The sequence below is a fragment of the Bos indicus x Bos taurus genome, chromosome 2 (genome assembly GCF_003369695.1).
Source record: "Bos indicus x Bos taurus breed Angus x Brahman F1 hybrid chromosome 2, Bos_hybrid_MaternalHap_v2.0, whole genome shotgun sequence".
Lineage (NCBI taxonomy): Eukaryota > Metazoa > Chordata > Mammalia > Artiodactyla > Bovidae > Bos > Bos indicus x Bos taurus.
This window is the reverse complement of record NC_040077.1, coordinates 129,973,512-129,999,620: the sequence shown is the minus strand read 5'-3', so window position 1 is coordinate 129,999,620 and position 26,109 is coordinate 129,973,512. Positions and strand designations below refer to the sequence as shown.

The following is a 26,109-nucleotide window of genomic DNA, read 5'->3' as shown; positions in this document are numbered from 1 at the left end:
ATAACATGTGATTTATGTAAGTGATGAGGCAAAGTGATTAAAAACAAGTAAATCTGTGAACTGACCACACAACCAAAAACTGTAAAAAGAATATTTGGCAGGTATATTTTTATGCTTCCTTTTAACATTTACTAAATGTTTACAATGTTACGGGAAAGGCTTTCATGTCTGTTGACTCATTAACAGTGACTTATTAATGCTTGGGCTTCCCTGGTGGCTCAGATGGTAAAGAATCTGCCTGTAGTCAAGGAGACCTGGGTTCTGTTCCTGGGTTGGGAAGATCCCCTGGAGAAGGGCATAGCTACCCACTCCAGTATTCTTGCCTGGAGGATTCCATGAAATGAGGAGCCTGGCAGTGTATAGTCCATGCTTACAGCTACCCCATGAGATATGACTAATATTATCCCCATTTTACATATGAGGAAACTGAGGCCCAGAGGGTTAGGCAACTGGCCTAAATTTGTATAGCTGGTAAGAGAGACTGGGCTGTGATGAATGCCCTGGGCAAGCTGTCTGTCTGTACAGCCTGTGCGCCAAACCTTTGCTGGTAAACACACAGCCTCTGGAGTCACATGGCCTGTTTTGGTGTTCTTTAGCTGCCTGAGCTCTCTTACATTAGATGGGTATCTTTGAATTTGAAATTTGTTCCTGAGTGGTCCGGACTTACTCCCTACTGCAGAAAAGTGTATTCTCATAATCAGATTGACAAAAAACTCAGAACTCATCCACATTTTCAGATCAAGGTAGAAGCACAGTGACAAAGCCGAGGGTCCTCTGTAACACCTAAGAGGTTGGCTGTGAAAGCACTGAAGTGGTGATTGCTTGTTGAGACTCTGCAGGCTGGGAGGGTCGGCATTAGATGTAATGCAGTCACAATCCCCAGTCACTCATTCGATGGCCATGTTGCTCGGGAGATTTTGCAGTTTGGCCTGTGAAGAGTCATCTTGGGTGAACGACTGGATCAGAGCAGCATGGCCCAGAAAGGCAGGGGAAAGGCAGATAAGCCTCTCAAAGCTGCCTTCCATTACAATAGCCTTGAAAAAAATCACTTGTTTCTATGAATTAGACAAAAGATAAGAGGACACAAGCAGTTTGTTATGCCGAACAGTTGGATGTTGTATTTTACAGAACATCTCAAAAATAGAGTTTCATTAGAGATTGAGAGAATCTGGAAAAAGAAATTAGTTGAATGTAATAGTTACTATAGGCTTTAAGAAGCAGATGCTAGCCGCCAGTTTGAGATGTAGAAAACAGCCTTTCCAGTGGTCCTTAGTCTTCTGTGTCTCTGCCTCCTTGAGAGTATGCTGGTGAGGTGGTGGTAGTGATGCTGACAGGGAGGCTGATGCTGGCAGCTAATTTATTGAGCACCTACTATGTCCCGAGCGTATAATGCTGGTGCTTTAGCTGTGTTAATTCTTTTGATCTTCCAACAGCCCAGTGAGAGAGGTACTGTTATCACCGCTATTTTGTAGATGAGGAAACTATGCTGCATGGAGTTTAGGTGATTTTCCCAAGATCACACAGCTTGTAACTGGGTGTTCAGGCTTCATACCTAGGTAGTCTGGCTCTGCTTCCAGCCTGTAAGCAGTGAGCTACGCTGCTGCTCGTGACTGTCTCCCAGAAAGTGTGCAGCTGAGCGGTGTCGTGTGTCCGGTGATGTAAAGACCCTATGGATGCCTCTTCGCCTTCCTTGTCCCTGGACTTGGGCTCAAACCCCACACTAGACATACGTCCCTTCCTGTGGGCCCTGACGTCATCTCATTTAACTTGCCTGGTACACGGTGGTGGTGGTTGCAGTTGTTTAGTCGCTCAGTCATGTCTGACTCTTGGCAGCCCCATAGACTATAGCCTGCCGGGCTCCTCTGTCCATGGGATTTCCCAGGCAAGAATACTGGCATGGGTTGCCATTTCCTTCTCCAGGGGGATCTTCCCAACCCAGGGATTGAACCCATGTCTCCTGCATTGACATGGGAACTCTTTACCACTGAGCCACCAGGAAAGTCCTGGTGCCTGGTAGGAGATAAATAAATATCTAATGAGTGTATAGTGTGTCAGAAGTGACACTAGCTTTGAAGCCAGGCAAATATACCTGGGTTTTTTTATTTGCAGATTATAAAAATAATTCATGTTTTTTGTAGAAAAATTTGAACTATGTGAAGAAGAAAATAAGTCCCCCATAGTGACACTACCTAGGGACAACCACTGTTAGCATTTTAATGTATTTTCTGTCTTTTTTAATGCATATGTATATATGCATTTACATATATTTTAAAACCACATTGCAATTATATATACAGTTGCATGCTGCTTTTTTTCCTTTTAGTATGTTGAAAGCATTTCACCATGTTATTAAAAATCTTCAAGAGCCTAATTTAAAAAATTTATTTAGATATAATTCACATACCATACAATTTACTGTTTTAAAGTATACAATTCAAAGCCTGTGTAAGTATCACCACTTTCTAATTCTAGATCATTTTCATCACTCCAAAAGAACCCCCACACCCATTAGCATTCCCTTCCCAATCCTTCCTCCTCCCAGCCTCCAGCAATCTCTGATCTACTTTCTGTCTCTGTGGATTTGCCTATTCTAGACATTATATAGAAAAGGGATCATGCTCTGGCCTCTTGTGTCTGGCTTCTTCAACTTAGCATAATGTTTTCAAGGTTTTCCCCTGTTTGTAGCACTATGAGTATTCCATTCCTTTTAATGACTGAATAATATTCCACTGTATAACTATACACCATTTTATTTGGTTATCAGTTGGTGGACGTTTGAGTTGTCTCCACTTTTTGGCTGTTTTACATTCTGCTACAGTGAAAATTAGTGTGTGAGTTTTTGTATAGACATATATTTTCGTTTCTCTTGGGTATATACCTAGGAGTGGGATTGCTAGGTCATTTGGGAACTCTGTCTTTAACTTTTTGAGGAGCTGTCAAACTATCCTTCACAGTGGCAGCACCGCCGGACGTTCCTGCCAGCAGCGTGCAAGGTTTGCAGTTGCTTCATGTCCTCAGCGATGCTTAGCTTTTCTGTCTGTTTTATCACAGCATCCCAGCAGGTGTGCAGTGATGTCTCGTTGTGGTTTGATTGGCATTTCCTCTGTGACTACTGATGTGGGGCATCTTGTCATGTGCTTCTTTGCCATTTTGTATGTCTTCTTTGGAGAGATATCTATGCAAATCCTTTGCCCATTTAAAAATTGGCTTATTTGTCCTCTTATTGTTGAGTTGTTATGACTTCTGGATACTTTGTTCTGATATGCTATGTTTATATATTCTGGGTACTAGACCCTTATCAGATATATGATTTGAGAATATTTGTGCCTATTTTGTGGGTTGTCTTTACTTTCATGATCATGCCCTTTGATCCACAGAAGTTTTTAAATTTGATGAAGTCCAATTTACTTTTCCTTTGATTACTTATGCTATCTATAGGTATCATATACTGAGCCTGATTTTTAATGGCTGCATACTATTCCATAGTATGCCTGTATACCATATTTACTTTAAAAATCTCATACATCTAAGTTTCTAGTTTCTTTACCATTAAATCTATTGCTCTGCATAAATATTTTATTATATCTCCAATTGTTAAGTATGTCGTTATAGATAGATTCCTAGAAGTAGGTCTAAAGGAATAAACATTAAAAAAAAAAAACCTTTTTTCTTCTAATATCATGGGACTCATTCTTTTTTTTAATCTGTAATTATATAGCTGATTTATATTACAGATATATTCTGTAATATATCCTGGTAAAACATTCCCAGTAAAACATTCAAACAATGCATGTAAAGTATATTCTCCCCAGTCTACCCAGATTCTCATGGCTCTCTCCAAGGACATTTTTTATAGCTTTAGATGAGCAGATTACTTACTAGATTACATCCCTAAAAGATTTTTACCAGTTTAAACTTCCATCAGCACTGTATGGGTACCTGCCTCATTGCTCCTTCCCTCTGTTACACGTGCAAATATTATTTTTATCATAATAGGTAACACATATTGAGCGTTTACTGTTGACAGGCACTTTGTTAAAACATTTCAGATGCATTGTCTCATTTCGTCTTCACACCAAAACTGTAGGGATGTTGAGGCTCACAGTGATTGAAGTGAGTTGCCCAGGATCACTGATTGAGTGTCCAAGTTAGGCTTCAAACTGAAGTCTAAATCAGTCCATGGTCTAAAACCACTGCTTCACACTGAAATACTATCATCGCAAAACTTTTCCAAATTGATTGCCCCTAAATAGTATTAATGTTTTAATTTGCATTTCTTTGTTCATCAGGGTGAACTTTTCTGTTGGGTTGTTAACTGTTTATTTCTTTAGTGAATTATCTGTTTTTCTTTGTCCATTAAGAAATATAAATGTTGAGATTTTTCTTATTTTTGTATCATCTTTCTATTCTAATATTAACTGCTTAGTTTTCACTTCATGTGATATGAAGTGTTTATTTATGTTTTAATTTTGCTAGTGCTGATTTTCTTGGAAGTTTTCATTTATATGTAGTCAAACCTATTGATCATTTTTTATTGTTTCTTGTATGCATAGAAAGGCCTTCTCCACCCTGACCTTAGTTAAGTATTCATTAATATATCTTTTAAATATCTTAGTCACTTAAAATTTTTTTGTTTTTTGTTTTTTCTTGTTTTTGTTAAGTCACAAATCCACCCTACTACAGCTCTCCCTTGGGCAGTAGATTGGGAAATTTGCAGTTATGTATCCCCTGAGATACTTTTGGACAGTTCTGTGGCTTGAGAATAATTATTTTCTCATTGTTAGAGCTGTCAATGATTGATATTTAAATCAACATTCGAAGAAAAAAAACAGTAAACCAAATAACGTACCTACTACTAGCAGCTGCCAGTCTGTCAGATACACAGAAAGCCCCCCCGCCACCCCGCCCAATGAGGGCCTGTCTGTATACACTTAGGAGTCTGGTACTTGGTTCATGTGCTAGCTTGAAAACCCAGAAACCTAGATCCTGGCTCTAACCCTACCATTGCCTGGATAACATGACTTGGCAGGTCACTGAATTTCTATCCATTTCTTCACCTGGAACATGAGAGGGCTGAATTACATAGTCTCTACAGATAATTCTCATTGTAAAATTCTCTGATTTTTTATTATCCTTCTGATCAGGAATCATTCGTGTTTGTTATATATATATATATATATTTTTTTTTTTTTTAAGTTTTAGTGGTTTGTGGCAGAGTGGTCTGAAAGAATGCAGAATAATAGGTGAACGAAGTGCATGGGAGGAAGGAGGAGGTGAGTGGACCAAGGGAAAGGGAGTAAGGACTGAATCTGGTTCAGCGGTGTAAGGCAGATGACCCAGATAGAAGTTAGAAGGTGGGTGAGTTCGAAGTTGAGCACTTCCTTGGGAATAGCCTCCTTGAAGGAGGAGTAGTTCTGATCTGCTACGGATAGAGGTTTGGAGCATCAGAAGAGAAGCCTGTGGGTGGGAGCAACCAGAGGGCACTCCCTATGTTCTACAAGACTGAAAAATTAGCCAATGGTCAGTGCTATTAGATACCTGCACAGGGTCACCTCAAAGGCAAAGCTGAGCTCAACTGTATCGGAACAGAGGCTAGAGCCACAGTAGAAACCAGGAACTTGATAGTGGAAGGGACAAGCCAGAATGTCAGTGGCCATGCAGTGGACTCTGACCCCCAGACTCTACCTGCCTGGTCTGGGGGCCACACATTTACTTCATCGCAAAGACAGATAGGCCAGGCCACCACTGGATGTTGAGAGATACAGTGTCTTCTGGGATTTCTCATTGTACTTGACCTTACTGCTGTAATTCTTTCACAGATGACTGCAAAGAGTAGGCATATTTCACTAATAAGTGAACTAATAAATTGACTTTCTGATTTATATTTCTTCTCTTGTAAGTTTAGACAGTGCTATCCAAATTCTCAGATGCCTTTGAACTGTGGTATTGGAGAAGACTCTTGAGAGTTCCTTGGACTGCAAGGAGATCCAACCAGTCCATCCTAAAGGAAATCAGTCCTGAATATTCATTGGAAGGACTGATGCTGAAGCTGAAACTCCATTACTTTGGCCACCTGATGCGAAGAACTGACTCATTGGAAAAGACCCTGATGCTGGGAAGGACTGAAGGCAGGAGGAGAAGGGGACGATAGAGGATGAGAAGGCAGGAGGAGAAGGGGACGATAGAGGATGAGAGTAAACTCTCAGAGTTTACTCAAACTCACGTCCACTGAGTTGGTGATAGACAGGGAAGCCTGGCGTGCTGCAGTCCATGGGGTTGCAAAGAGTCAGACATGACAGAGCGATTGAACTGAACTAAACTGAACTGATCCAAACTCCCCAAGTCTGATTAACTTTGAGACCTAGGGTGTTTGTATCTGTGCGGTTGATAGTCAGACTAGACCTTTGGTAAATGAAATTCAAACCATCGAGGGGAAGTCCCTTGTCAGTCTCTTCCTGGCAAGCCAGCTGGTCTGTTCCAACCTCACTTTTTCCCAGATACGAATTTCCATCCATCTTTTAGCAGAGATCACCAAAAGACAAGACGTCTCAAATTCAGGTGATCCTGTTGGACCTTCCAGCCTGTGGGAGGGGTTGAGGAACAGTGTCATTGAGCCCAGAAATCCTCTCAAGACTAAGGTAGTAATTAAGAACAGGTGGGTCTGCGTTTGAGCTCTGCTCGGACCTGTATGGTCTTGGACAAGGTCTTGCATAACCTTGTTGGGTAGTTTAGTTTCCTCTGTGTGTTAGGAATAATAATGAGATCTACCTCATCGGGATGTTAGGGGGATTAAGTGGGAAAGCCTGTGGACAGAGCTTAGAACAAATGCTGGGTGTCCTTATCGTCATAGAGCAGTTGATGACCTTGCCAATTAAGAGGTTCAGGGGTAGAGAAAAGGGCAAAGACCAGTGGATTGGGTAAAAAATAAATAAATACATAAAATGGTTTAATCATTTCCTCTTCACCCTGTTGAGGAGGGAGGGATTCCTACCCTAGGGTTGTGTGGATGGCTGAGCACACAGCAGTGGACACTGGCAGATGAGACTGACGGCATGTAGAAGTCACTTATACTAACAGCCCAGGGAGGACACAGTGGGTATACTCAGGAGCAGAGTGAGCAACCAAGGCTGTGGGAGGCAGGCTTGTAAGTATCAAAAAAAAAAAAAAAAAATTGATTGCTTTTCGGTTATGCCAGAGGATGTGATTGGCTTGTTTGAGTAATTTTGGGGGCTGGCAGGGAACTGAAACCCACTGCCCAGGAATAAACAGAAACAGTACCTGCCCTCTTTGATAAGGAAGATTGTTTGGCTAGAGGACTGTGTCCACGGGAGCAAAGTGGGTATTGGAATTTATGGTTAGGACATTTGAGGCCCTCCTGATTTTACCAGATGTCAAGGCAGCACAGATTTTTAAGCCTTGATCTTTAGACTTGATACCATAAAAGAGAATATAGGCCTTGAAATGTTGTTTGATACAGCTTTCAGGGGATTTGAGTAGAAGGCTGTGGAAGACAAGCACAGTTGTCTGGTTCAGTGGGGAAGACAGATGGGCAAAGTAGTCAGAATGGAAATGTCACAGTAGGTCACACATGGTGTCATGAGCCCAGAATTGTTCACTCTGTCCCGTTCAGCCTGCATTTATGGATTGGCTGTACCATCCCAGGACATGACAAGGCTTAGCCAGGTTCAGTTAATCACTTCACTCTAGATCAGGAGCAATTTGACTTCCATTTACTTTGGCAGCAGCCAAGGAAGCTTGTCTATCCCTGAAAGTCCAGGTCACTAGAATGCATTCTAAAGGAGTTTGGGTTGGTTCCAGGCCACAGAGCTGTTCTCCTAAGGTTATTAGAATCCTCCATGTTTTGCAGGTTTTATTCTTAGAGCTGTCCTGACTGGAGAAAAGGGCAGGTGCAGAAGGGAAGGTTTTGAGGATGACTTAGAACTCTTTAGGGATGAAGGGTTGCATTAACATATTTGATAATTAGATGTGAAAAAATGTGATGTGAGAAAAATGTAGTATAGTGTTTTGCTAGTCAGAAAAGATTCCTTGGGCAAACAACATCTGAATCAATTCAGAGCTTATGAGAAATTCAGAATTCAGATCCCATCCTAGGCCTTCTGGATCAGAATCTTTTTTTTTCTTTGCAAGATCCCAGCTGATTCTTACGTACATTGAAGTTTGAGAGACTGTTCTAATGGGTAGAAGGGCACGAGCTTTAAAAGGCTCAGGCAGACTGGATTAAAATGTCAGTTCTTCCACTGACTTGGCCCTGTTGCTTGACCTCTCAGCTCTTGCAACTGAATTGTAAATTGGCTTTAGCTATCTTGCTGGGTTATTAGTTATTAAAGAGGGTAACATGTAAAACATGCTTAGAAGCATAGTAAGGTACTTTATTAGCAGCTCTTATTTGTGGTTATTTGATAAATAATATCCTTGTGAAATTTGGTAAAATATGAAAAGAGAGAGCAGGTACCATCAGAGCTAACTCTGTTCATGAGACATGCATTGGCAGTTTAGAGAACACGGTCTCCTGAGCTGACGGGCCAGTGGCTGTGGTGGGCTCACTAACCAGTTCCCCTCAGGGCGCTACAAGTGTCCTTGTTAAGTAACCAAGAGTTGATAGCTATACTTCTTAATGGCCACTGAGCTCTTAGAAGGGAGAATAATCTGCAGAAGTGGTAGCTAAGTCTTGGCCTCCAGAGAGGCCTTCACATTATAGAGAAAAGAGCTATGTCTTGAGAATAGTTTTTCTGAAGAGACCTGGGCTCATTTATGCCCCTTGTTAGCTGTGTGGCCTTCAACAAGCCATTTGACACCCCTGAGCCTTAGTCTGCATCTGTAAAACAAAGATAAATGGAGTGTCGAGGTTCCCAGTAGACAGCAAGATCCTATCCCTGCTTGGTATGTACCATAGAGCTCACTCGACAGCCTCCCAAATCCCCGAAGGTGAATCTTAGGCCTGATTCAGCTGCTTTAGAATCTTCCATACAGTAAATCCCCTACACGCAAACCTTCAAGGTGCAAACTTTCAAAGATGCAAACGTATGCCCCTGTATGCCAGCTGTTGTACAGTACTACTGCACTTTTCAAGATACTGTACTGTATGATTAAAATGTTTTATTTTTTGTGTTTGTTGTGTATTATTTGTATGAGAAGTATTATAAACCTGTTAGAGTACAGTTCTATTATAGCCAATTGTGTTAGTTGGGTACCTGGGCTAACTTTGTTGGACTTAAAAATTGGACTTGTGAACATGCTCTTGGAATGGAACTCATTCAACTGTAGGGGACTTGCTGTACTGCAGTTCTTCAGAGCTGTTCCAAATCCACACCCGGATCTCCCAGTAACCAGATTGTGCCTTAGGAAAGCACACAGGCCATTCAGGCATTGCCACAAAGCTGAAAGGTTGAAATAGTAGTAGACTAGCATTTGGGATGGATTGATGATGGTAGTGATGATAATATTAGAAACAGCAATGACAATATGTATAAAAAGATACTGTCATGAACCCAGGAGTGTCAAATATAAAATCTCCATCCTTTACACTATATATTGCTGCCTTTCAGGCCCTCAGTGTAAGAAGAGACCAAATGACAGCTGCTTTTGAACTCGAGAAATGTGGGCCCGCTAAAAGCTACAGTCACCCTTCTGTAACCTCACCAATCCTACTTGCGTTCTCAGAAATAATTGCTAGTGGTTTTCTTTTAACTTAGCTGATTCCTTAGATACCTTACATTTTAAATCGTCTTTTTGTGTGTAGCAAATGCCCCATTTCTTGTCTCTGAATGTGTGATCTTTGCTCTAATTATGTTGAGAGTGCCTGTTATTTCACCTGACTCTGGTTGTTTGTGAGATACTAAATAGCCATGGGGTTCAAGCTGACTTGGATCAAAGAGCAGCTCAGCCTCCCAGGACCTCAGTTTCCTCCGTTAGAAAGGGGAGGGATTGAACTAAGGTCATTTGGGCGTGCAACAAGAGTACGTGAAAGATAAAGTAATGAACTTGTGTTTGCTGAAAGCAATAAATAGGGCTCTCCAAGGTCCCTTTCCAGCTCTCTGGTTCCAGCAGAGCCCAGAAATCGAGACAGAAATAAAGATTTTATTCTGGAGATGGGATTATCAATAGCAACAGTAAAAGCAGAACTTTAGGCAGATAAGGTTGCTTTGAGCCAGACCAGAGAGAGAGATCTCAGACCGTGAGAAAGGTGTTCCCCAAAGAGAGTGCAGAATGGTTAGGAGAACCAGAATATAGGACCTTGACCAAGTCTTAGAATGGCTTTTCTTTCTTGGGTATTGGGGATACAGAAATCCAGGCAGAGATGGGTCCAACTTGTGTTCCATGGAACTTTCTTTACTGTTAGACAATATATATAGCATCCGTGTTCTTCCTTCCCGTTGCTAGTCACTTTTCCCTCTTAGACCGTGCCGTCTGTCGCTGGAAAAGCTCTGCTTTAGTTGTGCTGTTTCTCTTTCAGAAGCTTCTCCCTCAGTGCAGGTTAAGTTCGCCTGCTCCTTTTCTGGCCTCCCTAGCCTAGGCAGTCTGGTGCTCCACATTTCCTCTTACATACGGAGACCCACCGCAGCTTGTGTCCTAATGACGACGACTCCCTGGAGGCCTTTCCTGGGGGTGCAGTACCAGTTGCCTGTACGCACACATGATCCCAGAATATTCTCCGTCCCTTCTCACCCTTGCCTGGTGAAATTGTACTTAACTTGCATTTACCAACTCCAGGCCTTCCCTTTTCCTTTTCATTCACTGAGATCAATCTGTTTTTTTCCCCCTCTTCTCTCTTTCCCTCTTCTGTGTCTGGTGGATTGAGTCTTTTTAAGGCTTCCGTTTTCAGTCATTCCAGTTGAAATAAGCTGTCAACTTTATTATAAACTCCCTGTGGACAAGGACCTTGTTTTATATTTCACTTGGCTTCCACATGGCACCTAACAGTGGCCTGAGTAAATGGTAGGCAGTTGACCCATAAATAGTTGTTGGTTGACACGTGTATTGCTGGCTGAAGACCTACTGAGAAATAAGTGCAGTGAATTGGGAAATGGCGTGTCCAGTTCCTGAGGCCGCAGAAGAGTCTTCCCCTCCAGCAGTGGCAGCGGAGGCCTTGGTTTGAGCCTCACGAAGGACGTTGCCATCAGTTGTGGATTTCAGAACATCTACTTTAATTAAATGATGTGTATCGAGACTATAAGTCTTTAGTGTTATATTCTTCTTCTTTTTTTTTTTTTTTAGTGTTTGTTTAGTTGGCTGCACTGGGTCTTAGTTGCGGCATATGGGCTCTAATTTCCTGACCAGGGATTGAACCCATGGGCCCCTGCACTGAGAGACTGGAGTCTTAGCCGCAGGACCACCAGGAACTCCCTTTAGTGTTGTATTCCTTCTTGTTCACTGAAGGGGTTCCATGTTTCTTACCAGCTCTAACTTGGCTCTCACTTGTGTTTTTTCAGTTGTCATTTTTTTTTTTTTTCTCCCTGTGTGTGTGACTGTTGTTTCTTTGTAACTTGAAGAATTCTCAAACTTTGAAATCCTTTTTTTGGAAGTAGACAGAATAAAAATTGAAATAAATAAATAAATATTCTTTGTGCTTCTTTTAGAAAGCTGGCCTAGTTTCTACTTTGTGTTGAATTCCCATTTGTGTTTTGGGTCATTATGCAGCACTTGGTTCAGCCAATTAAGTGTTTTCTTTCCAAGTATCTTCTATATCAGGAGTCTTTTCTTGAGGCTTTAGTATTGTTCCTTTGAGTAACATCCATCTCTCTGGTGCTTTTTTGTTGCTTAAGTGTTCTTCCCTTGGGACCTCTGACAATTTTCCAAAGCCCAGCAATTTCAGTAAGTACTTAATAACATACCCGAGGTTGCCTCTATACAGGGATCTATAAGACTTCACTCACACAGTTCAGCGTTCTGTGTTCCACTGTAGTTTCTTAACTCCGAAAAGCACACTTTGATGGCATTATATTTAGTGCTGTATTCTCTCCCCTCCATTTGACTTCCTTGCAAGCGGAGTCAGGAGGAAACAGTGAAATACATGTTAAAGGCTTTTACATTTTACTTGTGAGGTTGGCAGTATAGTTCAGCCTCTCCCTATATACACGTCAGTAGCCCCTAGTGTATCCCTGATGACTATATATTACATTATTTAATAACAGTATTCTGTACTTGAAAGTGATCTACAAAGATTATATAGTTTAATTGTTTATGTACAGATATGTACTTTAGCTGTCATGTCAGATGGGTAGTTTCAAAACTATTTAATGAGGAAAGTTCAGTCTGTCTTGCTAGTAATAACGCAGCTAACACATGTAGTCTTTACTGTGTGCTAGGCACTGTTTTAAGTGTAAACACACCCACACATTAATTCTCTGATAAGCAACGTATGCCTGTGTTTTTTTTTAAAGACTCCAATCAGAGAGTTTCTGCCTTAAGAAGGAAGTTTAATCTGCTTCTTCACTGTGATCACTAATACATTTGGGCTTATTTCTGCCATCGTAAGTTGCTGTCTGTTTACCACACTTGCTTTGCCATTCTTTCCCCCTTCTCTACTCGCCGTTGTGTCTAATCAGTCGTTTCGGTCATGTCTGACTCTTCAAGACCCCATGGACTGTAGCCCACTGGGCTCCTCTGTCCATGGGATTCTCCAGGCAAGAATAATGGAGTGGGATGCCATTCCCTCCTCCAGGGGAATCTTCCCAACCCGGGGATCAAAACTGGGTCTCCTGCATTGCAGGCGGATACTCTACCACTGAGCCACCAAGGAAGCCCACTTACTATTGTAGTAATCACATTTTCTTAATTCATTTTTACGTCTCTTATTTGCAAATATTTGTTCAGGTTTTATTCCCTTATTTCCTTACCTATTAACATCCATCCTTCACTTAAGCCTAGGGCTAAAGTTAATCATTGTTTTTGTCATCCCCTTGGCCCTTAGAGAGTTCTAACTCTCATTCTTCTTCTCTGATCTTCCATGTTCTTACTGATTTTTCATTTCAGAGAGACTGTGGATTTTTGTGAATGTAGACCTTGGAGCCAGACTGCCTGAGTTTGGAGCCCAGATCTGCCACATGCTAGTTGTGTGACCTTAGGTAAGTTATATAACCTCCCTGGGCTACAGTTTCTTACATATAAAATGAGGATGATAAAGAGTACCAACTTTACAGAGTTGTTGAAAAGACTAAATGAATTAACAGATGCAAAGCATTCAGAACAGCACCTGGCACATGAGAAGCATGTAGAAAGTGGTGGCTCCTGTGGTTGTCATTATTCTACTTCATTTTTAACCTCCCCTTCCCTATCTGTTTTTAAATAGCTGGTGTATTTTAGGTATGCCAACACATTTCTTAATTTCTTTGTTATTGAGATAGAATTAACACACAGTATCATGAATTCTACTTGAAGAGTTTTTGACCAATACCTACTCTTTAACCACCACCCAAAATAAGACATAGAACATTTCCATTCCCTGGGAAAGTTTCCTCGTGTCTCTTTCTGTTTAATTCCCTTCCCCCACACCAGCCCCACAACCTCTGCAGCTGCTCTCTGGTTTCTGTCACTGTCGATCAGTTTTGCCTCTATGTCTGTTTCCTATAGCTTGGGTCACATATATGTACCCTTTTATGCCTGGCTTCTTTGATTTAACTTACTATTTTTAGGGTTTATCCATGTCATTACTTTTATCAGTGGTTAATCCTTTATTATAAGAAACCTCCACACAGTTCTTCAACGCAGTTGTAACATTTTTTACCTTCACCTGTAATGTATACGAGTTCTAGGCATTCCACATCCTCGCATATTCGGTGTTATCAGTCTTTCTGGTTTTAACTTTTAGCAGCTAAAGAATTGGAGAAGGAACCGGCAACCCACTCCAGTGTTCTTGCCTGGAGAATCCCAGGGATGGGGGAGCCTGGTGGGCTGCCGTCTATGGGGTCGCACAGAGTCGGACACGACTGGAGTGACTTAGCAGCTAAAGAATATGTTGAGCAGTTTCTTTGCTTCTTGGTGTTTTGTCTTAAATTCAGTACCTCCTTTCCCGTGCAGTATCCTTCTTACTGTAATTCTTTCTCTGAGCCTCTTACCTTTGAAGGTGATTTTAGTTCGATCTGTATATAGATACATGGTTAATTTTATTTTCCGTAATATTTGAAACTGTTAACTCCATTTTATTCTGATATCTGTTGTTATTAATGAGAAGTCTGTATCAGCCAACTTGTCACTCTCCTGTTAATAATCTTTTCTTTTGGTTTGCTTACAATTTCTTTTTCTCCATGTTGTTGATATTTTCAAGTTTTTATTCTAAAGACTCACATCTGACTTTAATTCTTGAACAGTCTCAGGAATTACACATTCAGATCGCTTCTCCCACACGTTCCTCAGTATTCCTGCCAGGAACTTCTGTTTAGATGCATGTGACGCCTTCCTATTCACTTTCCATGTCCTTTAACCTCTTTCGTATTTCTGTTTTTTGGTTGTTGGATTTTTTTTTTAACTTTGCTACCTTCTGAGTCATTTTCTCACACTTCTTTTCCTAATCAGTAATTTTCTCTTTCAGTTCAGTTCAGTCGCTCAGTCGTGTCTGATGCTTTGCGACCCCATGAATAGCAGCATGCCAGGCCTCCCTGTCCATCACCAACTCCCGGAGTTCACCCAAACTCACGTCCATGGAGTCAGTGATGCCATCCAGCCATCTCATCCTCTGTCGTCCCCTTCTCCTCCTGCCCCCAACCCCCCCCAGCATCAGGGTCTTTTCCAATGAGTCAACTCTTCGCATGAGGTGGCCAAAATACTGGAGTTTCAGCTTCAACATCAGTCCTTCCAAAAAACACCCAGGACTGATCTCCTTTAGGATGGACTGGTTGGATCTCCTTGCAGTCCAAGGGATTCTCAAGAGTCTTCTCCAACACCACAGTTCATAAGCATCAGTTCTTCAGTGCTAGGCTTTCTTCACAGTCCACCTTTCACATCCATACATGACTACTGGAAAAACCATAGCCTTGACTAGATGGACCTTTGTTGGCAAAGTAATGTCTCTGCTTTTGAATATGCTATCTAGGTTGGTCATAACTTTCCTTCCAAGGAGTAAGCGTCTTTTAATTTCATGGCTGCAGTCACCATCTGCAGTGATTTTGGAGCCCCCAAAAATAAAGTCTGACACTGTTTCCACTGTTTCCGCATCTATTTGCCATGAAGTGATGGGACCAGATGCCATGATCTTCGTTTTCTGAATGTTGAGCTTTAAGCCAACTTTTTCACTCTCCTCTTTCACTTTCATCAAGAGGCTTTTTAGTTCCTCTTCACTTTCTGCCATAACAGTGGTGTCATCTGCATAGCTGAGGTTATTGATATTTCTAGTAATCTTGATTCCAGCTTGTGCTTCTTCCAGTCCAGCGTTTCTCATGATGTACTCTGCATATAAGTTAAATAAGCAGGGTGACAATATACAGCCTTGATGTACTCCTTTTTCTATTTGGAACCAGTCTGTTGTTCCATGTCTAGTTCTAACCGTTGCTTCCAGACCTGCATATAGGTTTCTCAAGAGGCAGGTCAGGTGGTCTGGTATTTCCGTCTCTTTCAGAATTTTCCACAGTTGATTGTGATCCACACAGTCAAAGGCTTTGGCGTAGTCAATAAAGCAGAAATACACAGTCAAAGGCTTTGGCATAGTCAATAAAGCAGAAATAGATGTTTTTCTGGAACTCTCTTGCTTTTTCCATGATCTAGCAGATGTTGGCAATTTTCTGTTTAGCTTTATCTAATCTGTTTAATTCATTGATGGGTGAATTTCAGTGACTTAACTTCCGTTCCTAGAAGTTCTTTTGGTTCTTTTTCACATCTGCCTTTTCTTTTTCCATATTATCTTTTTCTTTCTTTATGACTTCCCTTCATTTTGCCTGTTTATTAAAACTAAACAGTTGATGGTGTTTCCATAGTGTTGTGTAGTTTTTAGGGTTTTCCGTTCTTGGGGTGCCGTTTGGGCTCTTTCCCGCATCTCACGTCTTTCCATATGGCAGTTCATTTCCTCATGTGACTTGTTGTTTTTACTGTTTGCCTTTTAGGGGTGTACAGAAATCCTCCTCATCTGTGACACTCTACATCTGTTTGTCTTGGTAAGGCTCTTCGTGTTTGATTTTTTTTTCCCTCCCTAACCTCCAACCCCTACTCCCATTTCCCTCCCGTTTTCAGCAGCCCCTCTAATGTATTTGAAATAATGTCTTTGGCTGCAGTGCAACTTTATCTCATTTATTGTTTTGATTATGTGTTTTTGACTCACATACATGGTATTACGCTCTAGGTCTTGTTCTGTTTGTAATTTTTTCCACTCACCTGGGTATTTATTCTGTCTAATAGCTAGTTGTTTGCTTCTTTCTAATGCTGTCTATTGCGTAGTATATATTCTGCATGTGTGTGCATGCTCAGTCAGTCATGTCCGACTCTTTGTGGCCCATGGACTGTAGCCTGCCAGGCTCCTCTCTCTCCATGGAATTTTCCAGCCAAGCATACTGGAATGGATTGCCATTTCAGGGATCAAATTCAGGGATCCCAATTCAAGGATCCAATCTACATCTCTTATGTCTCCTGTGTTGGCAGGCAGGTTTTTTAGCACTAGCACCACCTGGAAATCCCATATATTCTACATATCTATCTGCATATCACTAAATTCTTTTAATGATGGACGTCTAAATTACCTCCTGTTTCCCTGCTACCAAAAACAATGGCTCAGTGGTCTTTCTGGCAATGTTTTCTTATGGACTTGTGTGAGAATTTTTGAAGAAAATGTATCCAGGGATATGATTCTTAGGGCACAGGGCATACATGCACAGTAAATTTCACTAAATATTAGCAGCAGTTTTTTCCAGAAGAGCTATATGAATTTATATACCACCAGTTTTACCCTGGGTTCAATTCTGTGTTCTCCTATTTGTTACTGTAAGACCTTAGAGAAATTACTTACTGTCTCTGGGCCTTAGTCTCCTCATTAGTAAGAGGGAATAATAATAGCATCTGCATCATTAGGTTGTTAAGAGGATAAAATGAGTTAATATATGTAAAGCATATTCCTGAATACAATAAGTACTCCCTGAATGTATAATAAATATTACTGCCTTTACTGCTATTACAGCAACTACTATTACTTGTTAGCCAGTTAAGTAAGCTTCTCTTCTGAATTGCTCAGTTACATCATTTGGCCATCTTTCTCCCCATTGAATTTTTTTTACTCAAGGTTTCCAGGAATTTCTTGTATATTGTAGTAATTAATTCCTTGTTGTCTTTAAGCTTTGCGAACATCTCCTGGTTCTACCATTTGTCTCTTGTCTGTTCATCATGTCTATAGACGAGAGTTCTTTGACAACAACCTTTAATATCAATATAGTCAAATTCATTTTTTTTTTAAAGCTTTTGGGGCAGTGTTTAAGAAGTTTCCCTACTCCTGCTTCAAAGATACCGTTTGATATCTTTTACTGTAGCTTTTATAAATCTACCTTTCACATTCAGGTCTTCCTCATATGGTTTGTCATCGTGAGCTCTTTTCTATCTGTTTTTCTTTTTCCCTGTGTATCTCTGTGCTCTGGGTTATGAAAGTATTCTGGTTTTTTTCTCCCACATGTCAAAGACCAGATTTTGTGTAAATTTCTCAGCTCAAGACTCTTGTGTGATACAGAATGTAAATTTGGATCCTTCACCCTTTCTGTCATAGGCCTACATTTTAGATTTCTTGTGAGTGCCTTTTCCACTATTCAAGACCAGATAATTAGCAACTTTTATTGCCGTTTCCCTGAGCCAGTGAGACTTTTCAGACTGCAAATCAAGGAGGAATAGGTATTTGAGGCTCTGGGCTTTGTGCAAGGGTCTCAGTTCCGACTCCCCTAAATTCCACCTGCCTGAAGCTGCATTTCCGACCTCCACGTGAGCGTTAGTGCTTTCTCCTCCAAGCCTTTAGTGCTTTCTCCTCCAAGCCTGAGTTCTGATTTGGAGTTTAAAACCCTACGGGCCACCATGGTCTCAAATCCCCATTACTGTTCCAGCTTTGATTTTGATGTTACTTTCATTTCAGGTGCCTGGGGATTTCCTTTTTTTTTTTTTTTAAGTTTGACTATATATGTTAAAAGCATTTTTGTTATGTTTTATCTAGCGTTTCTGTGTGTGAAGTGGGAGGAAAAGGTCCATTTACATCAGCTCAGTGTGCCATTTGGCCAAAAGTCTTTCCTTAATTAGTATTCCTATTAATCTCAGTAAACTTTCAACTTTACCAACTCATATTCATTAAGTAACCTTTGATCACCCTTGAATTCATTCTGCCTTAACTATCACCATTCTCCTTTTCTTGCTCAAGTTTATAACCATGTTTTTAGTGTCTACTGAAATAGACATAAATTGGTTCAATTTTTTAAACCCTGCTCAGTTCCTTTTTCTATTACAGTTATTTTATTATTTTCTTATCTAATTCAGTGGTTTACAAAAATATGAAATAACTGACCACAAAAATCCTGTAGTTCATGCTCGAAATACCTCCCTCTGGATCATTGGTGGCTCTCTGTATTTTTTAATCTAATGAAAGACTGACCAAAAATGACCAGAAGAATGACTTCCAAAGCAACATTTTAAATAAGTTTTAGTTTATCCTAAAAATATAATCCTAGTAACTTGTTCTTTATTAATATGTTTGTTTAAACAGATTTATGTCTGTATTACTTTCGACATATTATAATCCATAGAGCCTATTTCTTGCCTTAGGAAGAAAATCACATTCTCTTAATATCATTTGTTCTTTAGAAAAACCACATCATGTTTGGTAGTTTTTACTTTGTTTTATTTGCAAATCAAATTCTGTTTTGACTTTTTTTCTCAGATATTAAAATAATTTAAAGATTTTCAGAATTAGCTCCCTTTTTTTTTCTCTAAAGATAGCTCCTACTTTTGCCTGTTCTAAGTCTTACAAATTTTTTTTTTTTTTTCTGTTTTCCTCAAGAATCAGGAGATATTCCGGACCTATTCCTGCTGCTACTACTATTTCAGCAAGTCAGTTAGCTCCTATGCCACAGTTTATCTGTCTTTACAAAGTATGTGTTCCTATAATACAGATGTTCAGACACGCTGTACACAAGCAGTATGGCTAGATGTTCTCAAGATGCTCTTTGAATAAACTTTTTAAAAAAATTATATGAATTCATGAATGTTCTACAGTGTTAGATACAACATAAAGTTTGGGGTGATTAATACTGAAAAATTTACATTCCTAACTGGAAATTATTTTTTAAATAAAAGAGCTTTATTTTTTAGAGCAGTTTTTGGTTCACAGCAAAATTGAGAGTAAAGTACAGAGAGTTCCCAAATAACCCTGTCCCCACACAACTTCTCCCACTATCCTGAAACAGGGTGATGCATTTGTTACAATCAGTGAACCTACATGGATGCATGATTATTACCAGAAGTCCTTAGTTTGCATTCAGTTCAGTTGCTCAGTCGTGTCCGACTCTTTACAACCCCATGAATCACAGCACGCCAGGCCTCCCTGTCCATCACCAACTCCCAGAGTTCACTTAAGCTCACATCCATCGAGTCGGTGATGCCATCCAGCCATCTCATCCTCTGTTGTCCCCTTCTCCTCCTGCCCCCAATCCCTCCCAGCATCAGGGTCTTTTCCAATGAGTCAACTCTTCGCATGAGGTGGCCAGAGTACTGGAGTTTCAGCCTCAGCATCATTCCTTCCAAAGAACACCCAGGACTGATCTCCTTTAGAATGGACTGGTTGGATCTCCTTGCAGTCCAAGGGACTCTCAAGAGTCTTCTCCAACACCACAGTTCAAAAGCATCAATTCTTCAGCGTTCCGCTTTCTTCATAGTCCAACTCTCACATCCATACATGACCACTGGAAAAACCATCGCCTTGACTAGACGGACCTTTGTTGGCAAAGTAATGTCTCTGCTTTTGAATATGCTTTCTGGGTTGGTCATAACTTTCCTTTCAAGGAGTAAGCGTCTTTTAATTTCATGGCTGCAGTCACCATCTGCAGTGATTTTGGAGCCCCCCAAAATAAAGTCTGACACTGTTTCCACTGTTTCCCCATCTATTTGCCATGAAGTGATGGGACCAGATGCCATGATTTTCGTTTTCTGAATGTTGAGCTTTAAGCCAACTTTTTCACTCTCCTCTTTCACTTTCATCAAGAGGCTTTTTAGTTCCTCTTCACTTTCTGCCATAACAGTGGTGTCATCTGCATAGCTGAGGTTATTGATATTTCTCCTGGCAATCTTGATTCCAGCTTGTGCTTCTTCCAGCCCAGCGTTTCTCATGATGTACTCTGCATATAAGTTAAATAAGCAGGGTGACAATATACAGCCTTGACGTACTCCTTTTCCTATTTGGAACCAGTCTGTTGTTCCATATCCAGTTCTAACTGTTGCTTCCAGACCTGCATATAGGTTTTTCAAGAGGCAGGTCAGGTTGTCTGGTATTCCCGTCTCTTTCAGAATTTTCCACAGTTGATTGTGATCCACACAGTCAAAGGCTTTGGCATAGTCAATAAAGCAGAAATAGGTGTTTTTTTGGAACTCTCTTGCTTTTTCCATGATCCAGCAGATGTTGGCAATTTGATCTCTGGTTAGTCTGCCTTTTCTAAAACCAGTTTGAACATCTGGAAGTTCATGGTTCACGTATTGCTGAAGCCTGGCTTGGAGAATTTTGAGCATTACTTTACTAGTGTGTTAGATGAGTGCAATTGTGTGGTAGTTTGAGCATTCTTTGGCATTGCCTTTGTTTGGGATTGGAATGAAAACTGACCTTTTCCAGTCCTGTGGCCACTGCTGAGTTTTCCAAATTTGCTGGCATATTGAGTGCAGCACTTTCACAGCATCATCTTTCAGGATTTGAAATAGCTCAGCTGGAATTCCATCACCCCCACTAGCTTTGTTCGTAGTGATGCTTTCTAAGGCCCACTTGACTTCACATTCCAGGATGTTGGCTCTAGGTGAGTGATCACACCATGGTGATTATCTTGGTCATGAAGATCTTTTTGTACAGTTCTTCTGTGTATTCTTGCCACCTCTTCTTAATATCTTCTGCTTCTGTTAGGTCCATACCATTTCTGTCCTTTATCGAGCCCATCTTTGCATGAAATGTTCCTTGGTATCTCTAATTTTCTTGAAGAGATCTCTAGTCTTTCTCATTCTGTTGTTTTCCTCTATTTCTTTGCATTGATCGCTGAGGAAGGGTTTCTTATCTCTCCTTGCTATTCTTTGGAAGTCTGCATTCAGATGCTTATCTTTCCTCCTTTGCTTTTTGCTTCTCTTCTGTTTTTTTTATTTTTTTTATTTTTAAACTTTACATAATTGTATTAGTTTTGCCAATTATCAAAATGAATCCTCCACAGGTATACATGTGTTCCCCATACTGAACCCTCCTCCCTCCCTCCCTCCCCATACCATCCCTCTGGGTCGTCCCAGTGCACTAGTCCCAAGCATCGAACCTGGACTGGCATCTCATTTCATACATGATATTTTACATGTTTCAATGCCATTCTCCCAAATCTTCCCACCCTCTCCCTCTCCCATAGAGTCCATAAGACTGTTCTATACATCAGTGTCTCTTTTGCTGTCTCGTACACAGGGTTATTGTTACCATCTTTCTAAATTCCATATATATGCGTTATTATACTGTATTGGTGTTTTTTCTTCTGGCTTACTTCACTCTGTATAATAGGCTCCAGTTTCATCCACCTCATTAGAACTGATTCAAATGTTTTCTTTTTAATGGCTGAGTAATACTCCATTGTGTATATGTACCATAGCTTTCTTATCCATTCATCTGCTGATGGACATCTAGATTGCTTCCATGTCCTGGCTATTATAAACAGTGCTGTGATGAACATTGGGGTACACGTGCTTCTCTTCTTTTGACAGCTATTTGTAAGGCCTCACCAGACAGCCATTTTGGTTTTTTGCATTTCTTTTCCATGGGGATGGTCTTGATCCCTGTCTCCTGTGCATTAGGGTACAGTTTTGGTTTCATGCATTCTATGGATTTTGGCATGTGTCTGATACTTGAAGTCACCACAGTTCCATAGAGGATAGTTTCTCTGCCCTAAAGACCCTCCGTACTTCCCCCGTTTATCCCTCCCTGCTCCTAACCACTGGCAACCACTGATCTTCCGCGATCTCCATCATTTTACATTTTCCAGAGTATCGTATGGTTGTATACATATAGTAGCCTTTTTCTGTTGGATTCTTTCACTTATGCATTTTAAGTTTCCTCCACGTCTTTCCATTGCTTGATAGCTCATTTCTCTTTGCACGGAATCATATTCCATTGTTGCGATGTACCACCGTTTATCCATTTACCTGATAAAAGATGTTTTGATTGCTTCCAAGTTTTGGCAATTACGGATAAAGCTGCTGTAAACATATGCACGCAGGTGTTTGTGTGGACGTAAGTTTTCAGTTTGTTAAATACCAAGGAGCACAACTGTAGGATCGTATGATAAGAGTATGTTTAATTTTATAAGAAACTCCTAAAGCGTTTTACAAAGTGCTGTACCATTTTGTATTCTTGCCAGCAGTGAATAGCGCTTCCTGTTGCCGTCCATCCTCACCTGCATTTGGTGTTGTCAGTGATCTGGGTTTTGGTGTTTCTAATAGGTTTTCTTTGCAATTCCCTTATAACATATGAAGTTAGACACCTTTTTATAGTCTTCGTTGCTATGTAGCTCTTTCTTGGTGGGATGTCTGTTAAGGTCTTTGATCTATTTTTTAATCAGGTTGGGTTTTGTTATTGTTGAGTTTTAAGAATTCTTTGTATGTTTTGGATAACAGCCTTTTAACAGATGTGTCTTTTGCAGATATTTTTTCCTAGACTGTTGCTCTGTGGCTTGTCTTCTCTTTCTCTTAACATAATCATTCACAGAGCAGAAGTGCTTTAAGTTTAATGAAATCCATCCTATCTGTTATTTCTTTCAGGGATCATGGCTTAGGAGGTATATCTAAAAAGTCATTGCCATACTTGAGTTCGTCTAGGTTTTCTGCTGTGCTAGTTTCTGGGGGTTTTATAGTATCGTGTTTTTGCTTTTAAGTCTGTGATCCATTTTGAGTTAAATTTGTGAAGGCTATGAGGTCTGTGTCTATTTAATAGATTCTTCTTCTTTTTTTTTTTCACATATGGATGTCCAGTTGTTCCCGCCACATTTGTTGCAAACGCTGTGTGTTTTCCATCACACTGTCTTTGCTCCATTGTCACAGAGCAGCTGGCTGTACTTTCGTGGGTCTCTTTGTTCTTGCGCTGGTCACACACCGTTTAGGTTGCTGTGGCTGAGGATTGAAGTTGGTACTGAGGGGTGTTAGTCCTCCTACTTTGTCCTTCTACCCTGACGTTGAGCTGGCTATTCTCGATCTTTTGCCTCTCCATATAAACTTTAGAATCCGTTTGTCAGTATCCACAAGATAACTTGATGAGATTTTGATTAGGATTGTTTTGAATTTATAGATCAAGTTAAGAAGCACTGAAATCTTGACACTGAGTCTTCCTGTCTGTGAACATGGAATATCTCTCCATTTACTCAGTTTTTCTCTGATATCTTTCCTCAGAGTTTTGTAGTTTTTCTCATATACATGTTATATATATTTTGTTAGACTTATTCTTAAGTATTTCACTTTTTAAATTTTGCTTTTTGGGGGTGCAACTGAAATGGGAATGTTTTAGCTTCCAATTCCACTTATTCATTGCTGATGAGGAAAGCAATTAACTTTTATATTTATCTTGTATCCTGCAGTCTTGCTATTATTAGTATTTTTTGTCAGTTCCTTCAGATTTTCTATATATCCTCTAATCAGACAGTCGTATCATCTGTGAACAGGCTGTTTTGTGCCTTCCTTCCCGTATGTATACCTTTACTCTCTCCAGAATGATATTGAAAAGCGATGGTGAAATGAGACATCCCTGCCTTGTGACCATTCTTGGGTAGAAAGCTTTGACTGTAATCTATGTGCATCTTTAAGTGGGTTTCTTGTAGACAACGTGAGATGGGTCTTGTCTTTTGGTCCACTCTGACAGTCTGTTTTTAATTGGTGTATTTAGAGCATTGAGGTGGTGAGGCGTGAGGAGGAGGAAGTGTGTTTTACAGACAGTCGGTCTCCGTCTTTTGGCGCCTGCGCCCCCGGCCTGTGAGCCTCCCCAGCGCTTTTACCCGCCCCTGCCACACCTTTGAGTGGTTCAGGATGACTGGAGTGGGCTGAAGTTGAAATTGGGTATTTCCCCTCCTCCAATTAGGTTAGACTCTGGTGAAATATTTTCTGATTCTACACCTTGTTGAGAAGAACAGAATGCTTTGTCATATTTTAGAATGGTTACTTTCTCCTTCCTCCTGCCAGAACAGAAGGGAATTTTTCTCCAGGATATGCTATTAGAACTCAGTAGAACTCTTGGAGTTAACACTCACAAAATTATGACTCCACCCCTCTGGGGTTTTTAACTCTCAGGCTTGTCCACCCTGAGCCTCTAGCAGTTTGTCAACTTAAGCTCAATTTTCCTGTTCTGGTGCTGTTTCCCATGGACTTGTGTTGGTGGCTTTCTCTCTGAGAAGCTGTGAGTCTCTGCCTGTCTCTCCAATTTTGGGGGCAGTGCTTTTGCCCCGTGACTTCACTTCTCTGACAGAGCTCAGAAGCGTTCTTGATTTTTCCATTTACCTTTTCACTTGTTGTCAGGGTAGAATGGTGACTTTTAATCTCCTTACATGCCAGACGAGAAACCTGGAAACCAGAAGTTGGAAATATTTTCATTTCTATTTGTCAATTTTAAATGTGGGAAAATATGGAAATAGTTGTAGAGTGATAAAGTAGTCATAATCCTTCTAACAAAGGCAACCGTTGTTATTTTGATAAATGTCTTTCCATCCTTTTTGTAGCTTTTAAAAAATTTATACAAGTGAGATTATATAGTTTTGCTATCATCATAACATCCTCAGACCCAAAACAGAAGTAGATGTCTCGTTCCCTAAACTCTTTCGTGTTATCTGGATCATTTCGCATAACTCACTCACCAAACCAGGAACCTGGGAATTGTCTCTGACTTCCCTCACATCTCTTCAGATACTAAGTCATGACGTTACACTTTCTAAATTATTTTTTGCTACCTCTCTCTCTCCCTTCTGTTACCACTTCTCCTGGTCAAAGCCCTCAATGACTTACCCCTGAACTTCTGCAGTAATAGAGCCCGACTCTAGCATTATCCCCTTCATATTCTGCACAAGTGTCGCTTGGATGGTACATTCCCAAATGCATATCTGACATGCGACTGTCCTAGTTAAAGTCCCTCAAAGCTGTCATTGACTCCACTGCTGTTAGGCTAAATCCAAGCCCCTGAGCGTGGTCTGTGTGCCTCTCTGCGGGCGGAGCCTTGGCCTGCCTCTCCAGATTCGTGTCCGGGCGCTCCCTGTCCCCTTCTTTATGTCCCACTATCACTGATCTCCTGTGCTCCCCCCTCCTAAACTCCTTCCTGCCACCGTGTAACGTGTTCTTATCTGTGCGTTTCCCGCGGGCTTCCCTGCTTGGAATGCCTTTTTCCCCTCATCAGTGCCTACTCATTTCTTAAGGCAGGTTAGCTGTTAGCTCCTCTGCAGAAACCTCACTCTGACTTTTGGATATCCCTGTTCCCCAAGCTGGGCTTCCAGGTACAAATCTCTATCATTACATTTCCTCCCATTCATTTATTCATTCCACCAACTAACCAGCAGTGTTCGTGTTGGGCAGAATTTTAAGCACTGGGATACAGCAGACAATGAGGGGAACAAAGCTCGTCTTCTAACGGAGTTTATGTCCTAGTGAAGAGAGGTACATAATAAGTAAGTAATAAAAACGTGTCAGTAGCTATGATGAAAAATAGAATAAGAGGGACGGAATGTTCTGAGGTTGGAGAGGAGGCTACTGTTTAAAGAACATGGTCAGGGAAGGCCTCGTTGATCATGTGGCTTTGAGCAGAGCCCTGATGGGGGCGGGAGTGAGCCACACACACATGTGAAGAAACCTGTGCACAAGTGTGCTTCATGTGTTCCATGAGCAGCCCATAAGGCCTGGGGCTTTCAGCACATGGGTGAGGGGGAACAGGGGGAAGATGAGTTCTAGAGCTAA

At 40.8% G+C, this 26,109-nt stretch overlaps 1 protein-coding gene across 6 annotated transcripts in view; it reads left to right on the top strand.

The window, feature by feature from the left end:
• ZBTB40 (zinc finger and BTB domain containing 40) overlaps window positions 1–26,109 on the top strand; it is an 80,452-nt gene that overhangs the window by 13,586 nt on the left and 40,757 nt on the right. For 3 of the 6 annotated variants that reach the window (XM_027521041.1, XM_027520998.1, XM_027521017.1), the window contains exons 2-3: window positions 12,994–13,085; window positions 16,053–16,103. The exons of 1 other annotated variant lie outside the window; for it this stretch is intronic. The gene's annotated coding sequence lies outside the window, so the exon portion shown is untranslated. Of the gene's footprint in view, window positions 1–7,036; window positions 7,145–12,993; window positions 13,086–16,052; window positions 16,104–26,109 lie in introns of those variants that run through there. 2 more of the 6 variants (XM_027521007.1, XM_027521027.1) reach the window with 2 other exon arrangements.